This window comes from Apodemus sylvaticus, chromosome 22 (assembly GCF_947179515.1).
Source record: "Apodemus sylvaticus chromosome 22, mApoSyl1.1, whole genome shotgun sequence".
NCBI lineage: Eukaryota > Metazoa > Chordata > Mammalia > Rodentia > Muridae > Apodemus > Apodemus sylvaticus.
Genome location: NC_067493.1, coordinates 33,300,891 through 33,315,238, shown reverse-complemented (window position 1 = coordinate 33,315,238; position 14,348 = coordinate 33,300,891).

The following is a 14,348-nucleotide window of genomic DNA, read 5'->3' as shown; positions in this document are numbered from 1 at the left end:
CAAGACAAGACTCTGCCCTCATGATTTCCCAGACTGCCAAGAGTGGGGAAGCCTGGGACAGTGCGGTCCACGGTGGAGAGAGCCATGGTGGGAGTGAGGCGGCCTTGGTGGATGGAGCAGGCCACCTGTGCCAGGCGCCCAGACAAACGTGACATCAGGTTTCTGCCCAACGGGCAGCTTAGGGACAACGTGACCGGAGGGCAGGGTGGGTGACAGCTGTGCCACAAGGAGGACCTCACCCAGTGAGGCAGGAAGTCAGGCCAGGTATGGCTGGCTGACCCTAAGTAGTTTATGATCCCCAGCAGATAAGATAAGGCACCTTTGTAAAGGAAACTCTCAAATGACCAAATAGTAATTTGGCTGGGAGACAGGAAGCCTTAGAGAACAAACAGGATTCCACCCTGGGCTCTCCATACCCCGCCCTCCCACGTCAGATGGAATCTCACGGAGTCCAGGCTTGACTCCAGCACACTGTGTAGCTAAAGAGAACCTCGAATGGATTCTCCTGTGGCTACCTCTGATGACCTAGCGTTTTCTTTTTTATTTATATTATTTTACGTGTATTCATGTTTTGCCTGTATGTAGATGTTTGTGCAAGTCTAATCCCTTTAGAAATAAGAAGAGAGCATGGGATCTCTTGGAACTGGAGTTACAGATGGTTGGGAGGCACCATGTGGGTGCTGGGAGCCAAGCCTGGGAGTCTGCAAGAGCAGCAAGTACTCAGGCAGGGAGCCCCCTTTCCCCCTCCCTTCCTTCCTTCCTTCCTTCCTTCCTTCCTTCCTTCCTTCCTTCCTTCCCTCCCTTTTTCTGGACAGGGTTTTCTCTATATATCCCTGGCTCTCCTAGGACTCACTTTGTAGATCAGGTTGGCCTTGAACTCAGAAATCCACCTGCTTCTGCCTCCTGAGTGCTGGGACTAAAGATGTGCGCCACCACCGCCCGGCTCTGTTACTGTTTTTGGAGACTGGATTTCCCAGCATACCCTAGACTGATCTACATCCCTAGGCCCTTCACAGTCCTCTCACTCTGGGTGATCCTGGACAGCCCGCTTCCTCACTACCCATGACTCCAGGTAAAAAGCTAAGGTTGAAATTGGTTATGGCAAAACACACACACACACACACACACACACACACACACACACACACGTGTATTTGAGACCAGCTGGGGTTACAGAGATCCTGTCTCCAAAAAGGCCAGGGGAGGGGCACTAGGGCCGGGGACAGGTTGGCAGAGTGTTGTCTGTCACACGTGGAGTCCTGTGGCCCTCAAACAGCACTGGCTAATCCTGGAGTAGTGGTGCGGGCGCTTGTCTGTAATTTGAGGTCAGCCTGGGCTACATGAGACCTGTCTTAAAACCAAACAGAAGTAAAACAGAACAAGTACAATAACAACAAACAAACAAAACAGAAGGGGAAGAAAAGGGCAATGAAGCAGCCATAAACCCCCCTGCTTAGTAGATCTTAATCCCTGCCCTGAGCCAGCAGGTGGCTGCCGGTTCTGGAGAGTGTTTACAGAGAGGGGGGAGGGTGGCCTAGGGCTAGCTGGAACCCTAGGACCCCGAGAATGATGGGTGTACACAGTAGTCATGGGCCAGTGCCAGGGCTCATCTTGATGGTGGAGAAACCTCCAGAGACAGCTGGACGGATACCATCTCGTCCCGCCCTGGGCTGTCCCTAATCAGAAGCCAGACTCTTAGACACACAGTGAGACCAAAATGGTATTTTAATTGCTTAATTTGTTTGAGACAGGAAGGGTCTCATGCAGCCCAGGCTGTCTCCAACTCCTCATGTAGCTCAAGATGATATTGAACTTCTGGTTCTCTTGCCTCTTACCTCTTGAGTGCTGAGATCACAGGGGTGTGACATCACGCCTGGTTTGCTGAGATCACGGGGGTGTGATGTCACGCCTAGTTTACACACTGCTGAGGAGGGGACCCAGGCGTCCTGCTTGGTAGGCAAGCACTTTACACGCTGGGCTCCATCCCAGCCTCTGTTTGTCTCCATTTTCAATTGTATTTAGGTTTTTTTGTTTTGTTTTGTTTTAATGAGTGCTAGGGTTGCAAGCACAAACCACCACGACAGACTTTTTCAAGATTTGGCTTTTGAAGCAAAAGCCCTGATCCTCAGCTGATTCCCAATGTTGCTGCTGTTTCCCAGGTTCTTCTCAGCTGCCCCATGTCAACCCCTGAGCATAGATCTGCCCCAGCATGCACCTGCCCCCATTCTGAGGTCCTCTGGTCCTCCCATCAAATCCCGGACAGGTCCAGACCATGTGTCCCTGACCAGACAGATTGCTTCCTACCACAGAGATACCATCCCCTTCCTTGGGACCTTGCCTGGAGCTGAGTCCAGAGATGACCTCAGCCACACGAGGAGAGCCCAGTACAGTGTGGCTGGCATTGTGTGTGTGTGTGTGTGTGTGTATGTGTGCATGTGATTGAACCTAGGGCCTAATATATACCAGGCAAATATGCTATACTTGAGCCATGCCCCTAGCCTCTCACTGGGTGATTCTAGGCAGGGGCTCTACCACTGAGCCACGCCCCACGCCCCCAGCCCCTCCCTGGGAGATTCTAGGCAGGGGTTCTACCACTGAGCCACGCCCCCAGCCCCTCACTGGGGGGATTCTAGGCAGGGGGTCTACCACTGAGCCACGCCCCCAGCCCCTCCCTGGGGGATTCTAGGCAGGGGCTCTCCCACTGATCCACGCCCCCAGCCCCTCCCTGGGGGATTCTAGGCAGGGGCTCTACCACTGAGCCATGCCCTCGGCCCTCTTTTTTTTTTTTTACTTTTTATTTTGAGACACGGATCTCACTAAGTTTCCCGACTTTGCTTTGAATTGACTTTACAGGCCCGCTTGCTATCCTGCTTGGGCCTCCTGAGTCTCCAGCTGGATGCCAGCCCTACCCGGAGATGCTGATTTTAAATGGAGATTTCCAATGATGCCCAAGGAACCACGTGTTCCCTGACAGATCCTGATAATGGGTAGGTGGGAAGAGCCTGCCTTGTGGCAGCCTTCTGTTCTTGTCTGTTTTTCCGTCCGTAGGATCCCTCCCCACTTTTCCACATTGCACTGTGTCACGTCCCTATTTTTAACCCTGACCATGGGAACTAAAGACACTTCCCAAGAGGATTTTCTGAGCTGGCTTGGACCTGGCTGTTCCAATTCACTCAAATTCACATTAAAAAGGCCGGTTTCTGTCTCACTGAGTCCAGAAGGGGAAAGAAACAGAGTAAGCAGACAAAATGGGTGTTGGATCAGGAAGATAGCTCAGCAGGTAAAGGCTTTTACTGTTGGGCCCGAAGACCTGAATGTAATCCTGAGAACTACATGGTGGGAGTGGAGAATTGACTCCCTCTGACCACCACAGGCATTCCATGGCATGTATGCACACACATACACATGCATGCATATGCACACAAATGCACACAACATACATACACATATGCATGCACACACACGCACATACATGCATATGCACACAAATGCACACAACATGAACATACATACATATGCACACACATGCATTCATGCATGAAGATGCACATAAATGCACATACACAGGCACACACATACACATGCATGCATATGCACATGAATACACACATGTACATGCATGTGCACATGTTCATGCTCACACATGCACATACAAATGCAATAAAAGCTTTATTAACTGATTGTTATTTTGTGTGCACGATGCACATGTCTAAGTGTGTTTTTTACCATGATGTACATGCAGAAGTCAAAGGACACTTGGAGAACTGGTTCTCTCCTTCCACCGTGTGGGTCTGGAGACTAAACCCAGGTCACCAAGCTTCATGGATGCACCGTTACCCACCGGAAGATCTTCCTGGCTTCAGAAGTAACTTATAATCCAGTTTCTAACCAGTGGGCACAGAGAGGGTCCCTTCTGGCCCTGTCCATTCCTCCAGACACCCAATGGGCTCTTTGCAGGGGAGCCAAGTGTGTTAACTACATACCCTGCGGGGTATGTACAGCCCCGCCCACTGGCTCGCACAGGGGTGTATCTGTACCCTTTGATGTTTTTCTTAGATTTTATTGATTTGGTGTGTAATAGACACATGTGTGGAGGTCAGAGGACAACCCGTGGGAGTCAGTTCTCTCCTTCTACCCTGTGGATCCCTGGAATGAGATCATTAGGTCTGGTGGTACGTGTCTTTACCCATGGGGCTGTCTCGCCAGCCCTCACTCCCTTTTTGGCTCTGGACCTGAGGCTCTTCTAAGAATAATGGCTTCTTCAAGAAACCTGTGCGCCCAGGACATGGCGAGTGGAGACTAGGACTGGACGAGCAGTGCGAGGAAGAGGAGGAAGAGGAGGAGGAGGAGGAGGAGGAGGAGGAGGAGGAGGAGGAGTCGCTTGTCCTGGTGTTAGGGGATTGGACACTTCCTGCTCTGACCCCACAGGGTAAAGTCAAGTGGGTTGTTTCCGCCATCGGCACGCAAAGTGGCAGGGAAGGTATTTTGATAGGGAGGTCTCTCTAGACCTGAGGTCTCTCTAGACCTGGGACACACTACTGTGGGTCTCGCAGGAAGCTTGGCCCAGGCTGAGGGGCGCCATCCTTGGGAGTCCTGGGGACTTACAGGGCTACTACAGGCACTTGGTGTGCCAGAGGCAATAGTTTTCCTACTAGGGGAAGTTTGGGCTCTGAGGTCCGGAGGTCACCAGGACGGTGGCTCCTGACTCTCGTACAGCCCTCTGCTTGTACATCCGACATTATGGTCTCTGCACTCACCTCTCGCCCTGATGCAATCTCCAATCCTTCCCAACTCGTGTTGTCTTCTGTTGGTTGTCTGTGGTCTGTCCACCCCCCAGCCGCTTGTCCTCTGAGTCACAAGGACTTCTGCAGGATGGAGGGGTCGTGGGCAGAGTTGATTGAGGAAGGTAGCAGAAGACAGAAGGGGATGCTTGGGCCAACCTTGTCAGCCGGCCTTCATCATTTCAAACCCAACGGGGAAGTCCAGGCAGGCAGTGATGAGGGATTCAGCCTCGATAGTCTGGCCCTGGTCCTTCCTTGCTTCTGGCCTGAGACAGGATGGAATAGTTCACACATGAGCCCGGAAGTTCCTAGGGCAATCCTATGACTAGTACTATTTTATGAATGAAGAAGAGGTGTGGGGTTGTATGCCTGGGAATCGGAAGTAGGTGCGTGGCAGGGTGTGGACCAAGTAGGGGTGTGGGGGTGAGGGACCCATACTGAGCTATGGAGTGAAAGCCTGTCTCAAACAAAGTGCTGAAGGCTGGAGAGATGGTCTAGGTTTAAGAGTACACACTGCTATTGCAGAGGATCTGGGTCCTGTCTACACCAGCCATACTTGGTGGCTCACAACCATCTGTAATTCTAGTTTAAGGAGATCTGATGTCCTCTTTGGGCCTTTGCAGGCCCCTGAATGCATGTGTCCCACACAGGTATACACACTGGGATGGCTGAATGAGAAAGGCCCCCACAGACTCATCTGTTTGAATGCTTGGTCCTCAGTGGAAATGTTTGGGAAGGGTTAGGGGGCGTGGCCTTGTTGATGTGGGTGTGGCCTGGACTAGGTGAGGGGTGGGGTTTGCAGGTTCAAAAACCCACACCAGGCCCAGTGTCTCTCTCATCACCTGCTGACTGTGGATCAGGACGTAAAGTTCTCAGCTGCTACCCACTCCTAGGGTGGTAAAGGACTAACCCCCTAAAACCGTAGCAAGTTCCCAATTAGATTCCTCCTTTTATAAGAGCTGCCTTGGTCATGGGGACGCTTCTCAGCAACAGAGCAGTTACTACGGCACGCGCCTGCACATAATTTTAAAAATAAATTAAATTCCAAAAGAAGAGAGAGAGCTGATTCTGAACACAATGGCGCATGCCTTTAATCCCAGAACTTGAGAGACAGAGGCTAGTGGCTCTCTGTGAGTTCAAAGCCAGCCTGGTTTACACAGAGAGTTCCAGGCTACGCAGGGCTACATAGTGAGGCCCTGCATCAAATATAAAAAGCTGATGGGAGAAGGAGGAGGGAGGAGGAGGGAGGAGGAGGGAGGAGGAGGACTGTGCTGCCTCCAGGGTGCTGGGTCTCTACTGGTGTCAAGAGTATGACAGTGGATGGGCGCCCGGAGGTCTGCACGGCAAGCCTGAGTGCCTCTTTGGATCTCCAAATCAAACCGGAAGACTGTCTCCCCTTGACATGCCGGGGAGAGGGTCTGGCTGCTGGTGGAGGGCAGGACTGAAGGGGTCCTTGGTGGGAGGCTAGGATACTGGCTTTCCCACCTTCCTAGGAAAATCCCCTGCCTGGACGGTTGATCCCCAGCCTTGGGTGGTCTTGTTACTTCTCCCGACTCCACCCTCTCCTTCTACCTTGGAAGAATTAGACAGGGCGTCACCATCCTCTTTCTAGAAGGTTCGGGAGGTTAATGAGGACAAAACACTTATCGCCACTCAGGGGATGGGATTCTGGGAAAAGAGAAACCCAAATCCGGGCTGCATGCCAAGGGTGGGGTGGGGACAGCAGCCCCGTCACTCAGCCCGAGTCCACTGGGTCCCAGGGCAGTTTCTAAGAAAATTAAAGGACAGAATGGAGCGTTCGAGGAAGGGGGGAAGTAGAAGGGGGAGGGTTCTTTTATTTTCTCTAGGTACCTGCACAGCCAGGGCTGTGAGGGAAGTGTCCTAGGCAGGGCCTGGTTCCCGAGGGCTTTGTTAACTGCAACTCCTCTGCCTTGGAGTTACGCTCAGCAGCCAATGGAGAAGCCGCCTCAGAACCCGCCTAGCTCCTCAGTCAATCCACAGCTAGGCCTAAAGTTCTAAAACATTCTAAACGGTTAGTTTTTGTCAAGTTGACGCAAACCTAGGCACATCTAGGGATGGAGACTGCCAACTGAGGAATCACCTCCTCAGGTCAGTTTGGCCTGTGGGCAAGTCCCCTGGAGGCATTTTCTTACTTAAAGCTTGATGTGGGCGTGGCCGGACCACTGTGGGCGGTACCATGCTGCAGCAAGTGGCCATGGGGTATGTAAGAAAGACAGCCAGGGCAAGCAAGCCAGTAATGAGCACCCTCCATAGCTTCCTCTGCCTCAGTGCCTGCCTCCAGGTTCCTGTCTTGACTTTCTACCTCGACTTCCCCCTATGCTGGGCTGAAACCTGTGAGTCAAATAAACCCCCGTCCCTACACTGTTTTGGGTCATGGTATTGATCAAAGCAACAGGACAAGCAAACTAGAACACAACTCTGTCCTAGGTTCAATCAGAGAGGGATACCTTGTACCCACACCTCTGGCGCGGAACAACTGCCTCTAAGCACGTCTTTACTGTCCCAATTTCTGTGAGTGCCCAAAGCCCTGACATTCTCCTCAAACCGTGTGCATTCTTACCAGTGTGGCCTGCACGGAAGATGGACAGCTGCTGGGGAGGGTGGCCAGCCATTGAGCCACGCCCCAGCCCCTCCCTGGAGGATTCTAGGCAGGGGCTCTACCACTGAGCCACGCCCCCAGTCCCTCCCTGCGGGATTCTAGGCAGGAGCTCTACTACTGAGCCACACTCCCAACCCCTCCTTGGGGGGATTCTAGGCAGGGGCTCTACCACTGAGCCACGCCCCCCAGCCCCTCCCTGGGGGATTCTAGGCAGGAGTTCTACTGTTAAATGTGTATAGCTCAGCCTTCATTTTCTCTTTATTTTGAAACAAGTTCTTACTTAGCTGCCCAAACCAATGCTGAACTCATTCCCTAGTCCAAGCAATCCTTAAACTGATTATGCTTCCTTCTCTTTCTGACTTGAAGCTCAGAGAGGCTGAGTAACTTACCTAGAGTCACACAGCAAGCATGGTGGTCAGCTTTAATGCCTTGACACAGTCTATGGTGATCTGGGAAGAACATTTTAATGAGGAATTTTCTACACTGGGTTGGCCTGTAGGCATGCCTATGGCGGGGGTGGGGGGGTGGGGGGAGTCTTAATCAAGTCTGCATGGGGTGGCAAGATTCAGCCACCAGCAGCATCATTCAGGGGGTCCTTAATGGTGCAAGAGGAGAGAAGACTGTCCCCAAGTCTTCCCTGACTCGGTAGGCTGTAACCTATGAGTTGGGGATATCCCCTGGCTGGTTTTTGTCAGGGTCCTTTTTCATACAAAGTAATCGAAACAAGAACAATAGGTAGTTTAACTTTTTTGCTGACGGGATTTAAACTAAGTCTATACCCTGACCCTACATTCTTCATTGTGGACCTGCTTTAAGAATGGTATTTAATGACAATTGTCTACATGAGGTAGTTTGTGTCCAGATCACTGGGGCAGGCAGCACTGGGAACGTCCTGAGTCTGGCATGGCTAACTCGGCCTGCCCCTCCTGGCTGCTCACAGCTGGGAAGCCCAGATTGCTTGACCATCCCTTAGTCTAGAACCTACCATGGCTCCATTTGCTGCTCCTGGAGTTGGGCTGTCCTCCTACGCCACGCACGGGCAGGTTCCAATCTGGCTCCCTCACACCTTTGGGTAGAGTTATCCTTCTACCAACAATGCCCAACTCCCGGCTTTTTCTCTACCACCGTTTTCTTATCCACTGTGCTGGCTTGTCATGTCAACTTGACACAAGCCAGAGTTATGTGAAAGAAGGGACCCTCTGTTGAGGAAATACCTCCATGAAATCCAGCTCTAAGGCATTTTTTTTAAAAATTAATGATCAATGTGGGAGGGCCCAGCCCATTGTGGCTGGTGCCATCCCTGGGCTGGTGGTTCTGGGTTTTATAAGAAAACAGGCTGAGCAAGCCATGAGGAGCAAGCCAGTAAGCAGCACCCCTCCATGGCCTCTGCATCAGCTCCTGCCTTATTTGAGTTCTTGCCCTGACTTCCTTTGTTGCTGAACAGTGATGTGGAAGTGTAAGCTGAATAAACCCTTCCCTCCCCAAGTTGCTTTTGATCATGGTGTTTCATCACAGCAGTAGAGACTACAAGTCAGCTACCTTGTAGGACTTTCCTTCTTCTTTCAATATCCCCAGTCCCATTTATGGGGATCGGCCTCCTCCTCAATGGCTGCCAGTGACACCTCCCGGACACTGTAGGAAGGAAGGGAAAAGTTAGAGGTAGGCAATCTTCCCTTTGCACAGAAGCTACCCAAACCCTCACTGTCTCAGCTCCTTGTAATGGTTTGCATGCAGTGCTCCCACAATCCCCAGCGTTCGGATGCTGGATCCTCGCTCGGCTGCTCTGTTTGTGGGAAGCGTAGGCGTGTGGCCTTGGAGGAAGTGCATCACCGAGGAGCTCTGGTTTTGAGAACTTAAGGACTTAAACCATTTCGAGTTCACACTCTGCCTCCTGCTCGCAGTTTGAGCTGTAAGCTCCCAGCGGCTGCTTCAGCTGCTGCATCACCACAGCGGTCCGCCACCTACTTGCCCTCGCTCTCACTGGCCAGTCCGTCTGTCCTGCCGCTGAGTCATTCCTCTGTTTGTGTTAGAAGGAACTTCTTCGGGTTCCAACCGAGACTGAAGCCAGGGGCCCTCCAGGAGTCTTCCACACCCCCAGCACCATATTGGGACTGCTGGGACATTCAGCCCCTTGGACTGAACAACTACCAGATTCTTGGCCTGTCTGTGGCGAGACAGCCATTTGGGGGCTGCTCAGACCACAGCCTACCGATAAGACACTCCCATAAACCCCGTGCAGATGTTTTCATTCTGCCAGTTCTGTGTCTTTAGAGAACACTGATACACTCACTCAACATTGTGCTTGCCGGCCATACCTGAGGCCTTGTTTCAATCCCCAGTACTGTGTAGAACTGGCTATGGTGGTGCACAGCAGGAAATCCAGCAGTCAGAAGGCAGAGGCAGGAGAATCCAGTGTTCAAGGTCATTCTTGTCTATGTAGTAAGTGCTGGGCTAGCCTGGGCTCCAGAGACCCTTATTTCAAATTAAAACACAAAAAGCAAGCCATGCAGCTGGGCACACACCTTCCATCTCAGCATTAGGGAACAAGAGGCAGGCAGATCTCTATGGGTTGGAGGGCAGCTTGGTCTACATAATGGGCTCCAGACCAGCTGAAGCTACACAGAGAGACCCTGTCTTGAAAGCAAAACTACAAAAACAAGCAAAACTCAAGCCAATGAAACAAAAAGAACAATGTCTGAAGGCTGAAAGGTGAAAATTCATCACCTCCGATTACAAAACAAAACAAAACGAAATGAAACATTGAAATGTTTCCTGAGTGTAACATCCTGTCGGGTTTATCCATTGTTAAATTTAGCACTGCGAAATGCCTCAGGGAGCAAGAAAACAACTTGTAAGCCACATTTTTCTCACTTTGGAATAAGCTCCGAGATTCCCAGGAACCCATGAACCGCGTGAAGAAAGCCAGGCCAGCCACCAACAAGGCACCCTGCTTCAGAAGCTAAGAAAGCTGGGTGTGGTGGTCTAGCCTGCAGCACTCCAGAGGCAGAATCAGGAAGACTGGCCCATATAGCTCAGAGGCTAGCCTGCTCTATGTTATGAATTCCAGGCCTGTGGTGAGGACCCAGGAAGACCCTGCCTCAAAATCATACTTACCACCAAGCCTGAATCTAAATTTAAACCCCGAGAGAGAGACAGAGACAGAGACAGAGACAGAGACAGAGACAGAGGCAGAGGCAGAGACAGAGACAGAGGAGAGAAGGAATGTCCTCTGACCTCCACATGCGCGATGTGGCCAACATGTCCCCACACTAAATAAGCAGATCGTGAATTTTATACTCTATGATTTTGTTGATTATCTTAGCCATTAATGCGGGATCGATCACACATTGTAGCCTGAGAGATCTCTAGACTATTGTAACCCTGTTAAAAGGAAGCCCCAGCCTCATCGAACAAACCCTTTCCCCTCCCCCCTGCCTCGGCGGACCGAGTTCCACTTCCTGTTTTCTGTAAATTTAACTTTGAAAGTGGAATTGTGGGAATGTGGTGACATATGTGTGCCTGCAAGTCCAGCTGTTGGGAGGCTGAGGCAAGAGGATCGAGAGTTTAAGGCCAGCCTGGGCTACGTGAGATGAGGGAAAGAGAGAGGGGGAAAAGGGACGTGGAGGGGGAGAAGGCGACCGGAATAGACGGGAAAGAGACAAAAGGCGTGTCTAGCTCTGAGGTCACGGGTTGTATATGTGAGGGAGATCTTCCTCCGTGGTAGCAAGCAACGTGATAGGATGGGGCAAAGGGTGCAGAGAGAGCGGTCACTTCACAGTGTGGCCATGAACTTATGAATGGATTAAACTGTTCGTGCACCCAATCGGCTTCCACAGGTCCCAACTCTCAAATGCTATTAGTATAGGACTTTTAAAAAGCCCAGCTGCTTTTATCTATCTATGCTGGGTCTGTGTTCCCTAGCAGGTGCTCTACCACTGAGCCACACTGTCACATAACCGGCTTTTCATTTTTTATTTTGAGATAAGGGGTTATCCAGAGTAGCCTTAATTTCATTCTGTAGCCCAGACTGGGAATGTGCAGGGCATGCATGCAAGTGTGTGTGTGTGTGTGTGTGTGTGTGTGTGTGTGAGTGAGAGAGAGAGAGAGAGAGAGAGACAGAGAGAGAGAGAGAGACAGAGAGAGAGAGAGAGACAGAGAGATCTAAGATGTGTTGGGTAAGAGATTTCCCCAGTGGTGCCTTCATGTGGTAAGATGAGGCAAGCTGTGCAGACAGAGGGTTAAGCCTGGAGCCTGGTGTTCCCTAGGTGTCTTAGTTAGGGTTTTACTGCTGTGAACAGACACTATTTTATTTAAATTATTTCACTGGATGCTGTAGCCTGTCGGGTAACTCCCTGACTTGCCAGGAACCTGCTGCCTTCTCCACCCTGCACAGGTCTGACCCTGTCCCTGGCTTTAAAACCCCATGAGGGCTGCAGAGTGCAGCGGCATCTAGTTCTGCACGGGGAGGAAGGGTCTGTGGTCAGTGCTGACAGTGCTGTGCCTTCCCAAGACAGCTCCTGGTGTGATTTCGCTTTTATTTTTGTGTTGGTTCTGGGCCTCAATCCCACCGTCTCGAACATGCAAACAAACGCTCAGCCGCTGGCTACATCCCTGGTCTACTGTACGCGAGCTCCCCGCCACTGAGGCACGCTCTTGGCCCTTTTTTCCCTTTTTATTTTGACAGTATCTCACTACACTGCTCGGGTTGGCTTTGAACTTACAATCCTCCTTCTAAGGAGGTGGAAATAAAAGCCTATCTCACCTTTTCTTCCACCCCCACCCTTGGCTTAGCCTAGCATTTTGCAACTCTGTGTGTGTGTGTGTGTGTGTGTGTGTGCGCGCGCGCGCGCGCGCGCTTTTGTATATCCCCTTATTGATGGACACCTAGGTTACTTTCATATTTTGACTATTTCAAATGGATGTGCACGATTTCCCGTGGGATGCTGACTAGCTTCCTCTTTTGCTATTCGTACACGAAACACACCCACTTTGCCATGTTTAAAACCAGGTATGGCGGCGCACACCTGTAATTCTGACCACTTGCAAAGTGAACGGGGGACAATTAGGTCAAAGCATGCCTGCCTATAGAATGAGTTCTAGGACAGCCCGGGCTACAGGAGACCCTTTCCCCCGGAGAAGCCACCAACGCGCAGGAAGGTTGCCAACTGTCCCACAACCTCAGCAAATCACTTTTCCGTGATCTTATAAGTGACATATACAAACAATAATTCCTTGAGAGTACTTTTGGCTATTTTATTGAGAGAGAGAGAGAGAGAGAGAGAGAGAGAGAGAGAGAGAGAGAGAGAGAGAGAGAGAGAGAGATCCCCAACAGAGATTAAGAAAGTTTAGTGTTTTTGCAGAGGAGCTTGGTTTGGTTTCCAGCACCTATCCCCAGCAGCTCCAGTTTCAGGGGATCTCATGCCCCCTTCTGGCCTCTGTCGGTACTGCATGTCTGCATGTAACAAAATCTGGTGGAGTGGTACTGATGAGGCATGCTTTTAATCCAAGCATTCGGGAGGCAGAGGCAGAGGCAGAGGCAGGTGGATCTCTGTGAGTTTGAAGCCAGCTTGGTTTACAGAGTTCTAAGACAGCCAGGGCTACACAGAGAAACCTTGTCTCAAAAAAAATCTGTATGTATGTCTGTATCGCCAAAGGAATTTTTGCTTGTTTGTTTGTTTTTTGAGACAGGGTTTCTCTGTGTAGCCCTGGCTGTCCTGGAACTCACTCTGTAGACCAGGCTGGCCTCGAATTCAGAAATCCACCTGCCTCTCCTCCCAGAGTGCTGGGATTAAAGGCATGTACCATCACCGCCCAGCTCCCAATGGAATCGTATTTGGGGGTAAAGAAGAATAAACTGATGTCCCTTGTAGTAGAATTCTTGCCCAGGACATTCAAAGACCTAGGCTTGGTCACCAGTGTGGGCAGGGATGGGGGACTGGAATCCAGATCTTGGGCTAGGTGGGTGGTTCAATTGCTAAACTGCTTTGCAAGCAGAAGAATCTAAGTTCAGTTCCCAGGGGTAATGGTGTTGCACTCTGTAAAGAACCTCAGAGGTGGGCAAGAGAAAGAAAGGTGGATCCTGGAATCTCCCTGGCCAGCCGGTCTAGACTACTGGGAAGTTTCCAGCTAATGAGAGACCTTGTCTCTTACAAGGTGGGGCAGGGGAGATGGGTCAGTAGATTCCTGCCCAAGCTTGACAACCTGAGTTTGATCCTTGAGACCCATAAGGTGGAAGGAAAGAACAGATTCTCGCGGGGTGTCCTCTGACCTCCACTTGGGACCATGGCACACAAGCCACACCCTAATCAATCAACCAATAAAAAAAAATAAAAAGATTAAAAGGTAGCCAGAGCCTGGTGTTGGTGGTTCACGCCTTTTATCTCAGCACCTGGGAAGCAGAAATAGGTGGATCTTTGAGTTCGAGGTCAGCCTGGTCTGTTGAGCTCGTTCAGAAAAACCGTCTCAGAAATAAATAAATAAATAAATGGTGGACGGATCTTGAAGAATGATATCGGCGGTTGATCTCTGGCATCTACCTGCACACCTGAACATACAGAAACCACAATACAGGCACGCCCCAAACAATTCTGTTTTCCAGATTTGATGTCCTTAAACTTTTCTAGCTGCCTGGGTCTTTACATCTTTCCAGATCTGTCACAAACACGTCCAAGTTCCTCCCAGCGTGCGTTCATTCATGGATTTTCAAATCTGCTGCACGCCCAGGTCCTTCCCACCCTCGTGAGCCTCTGGGAAGCGCGGGCCCCAAGAGGGATCCTGGCTGTGGAAGAGTCTCAAGGTGCTGCTAGCCGCTACACCTCGGGGAAGGCCACGCCCTCCCTCACTCCAGGTGGCCAATGAGGGATGCTAGCCCCACAGGCCGCGCCCATTCTGGGAAGCCAGGCCGCTGATTGGTCCTGCTACGCAGGGTCTCCCCGCCCCCGCACGAG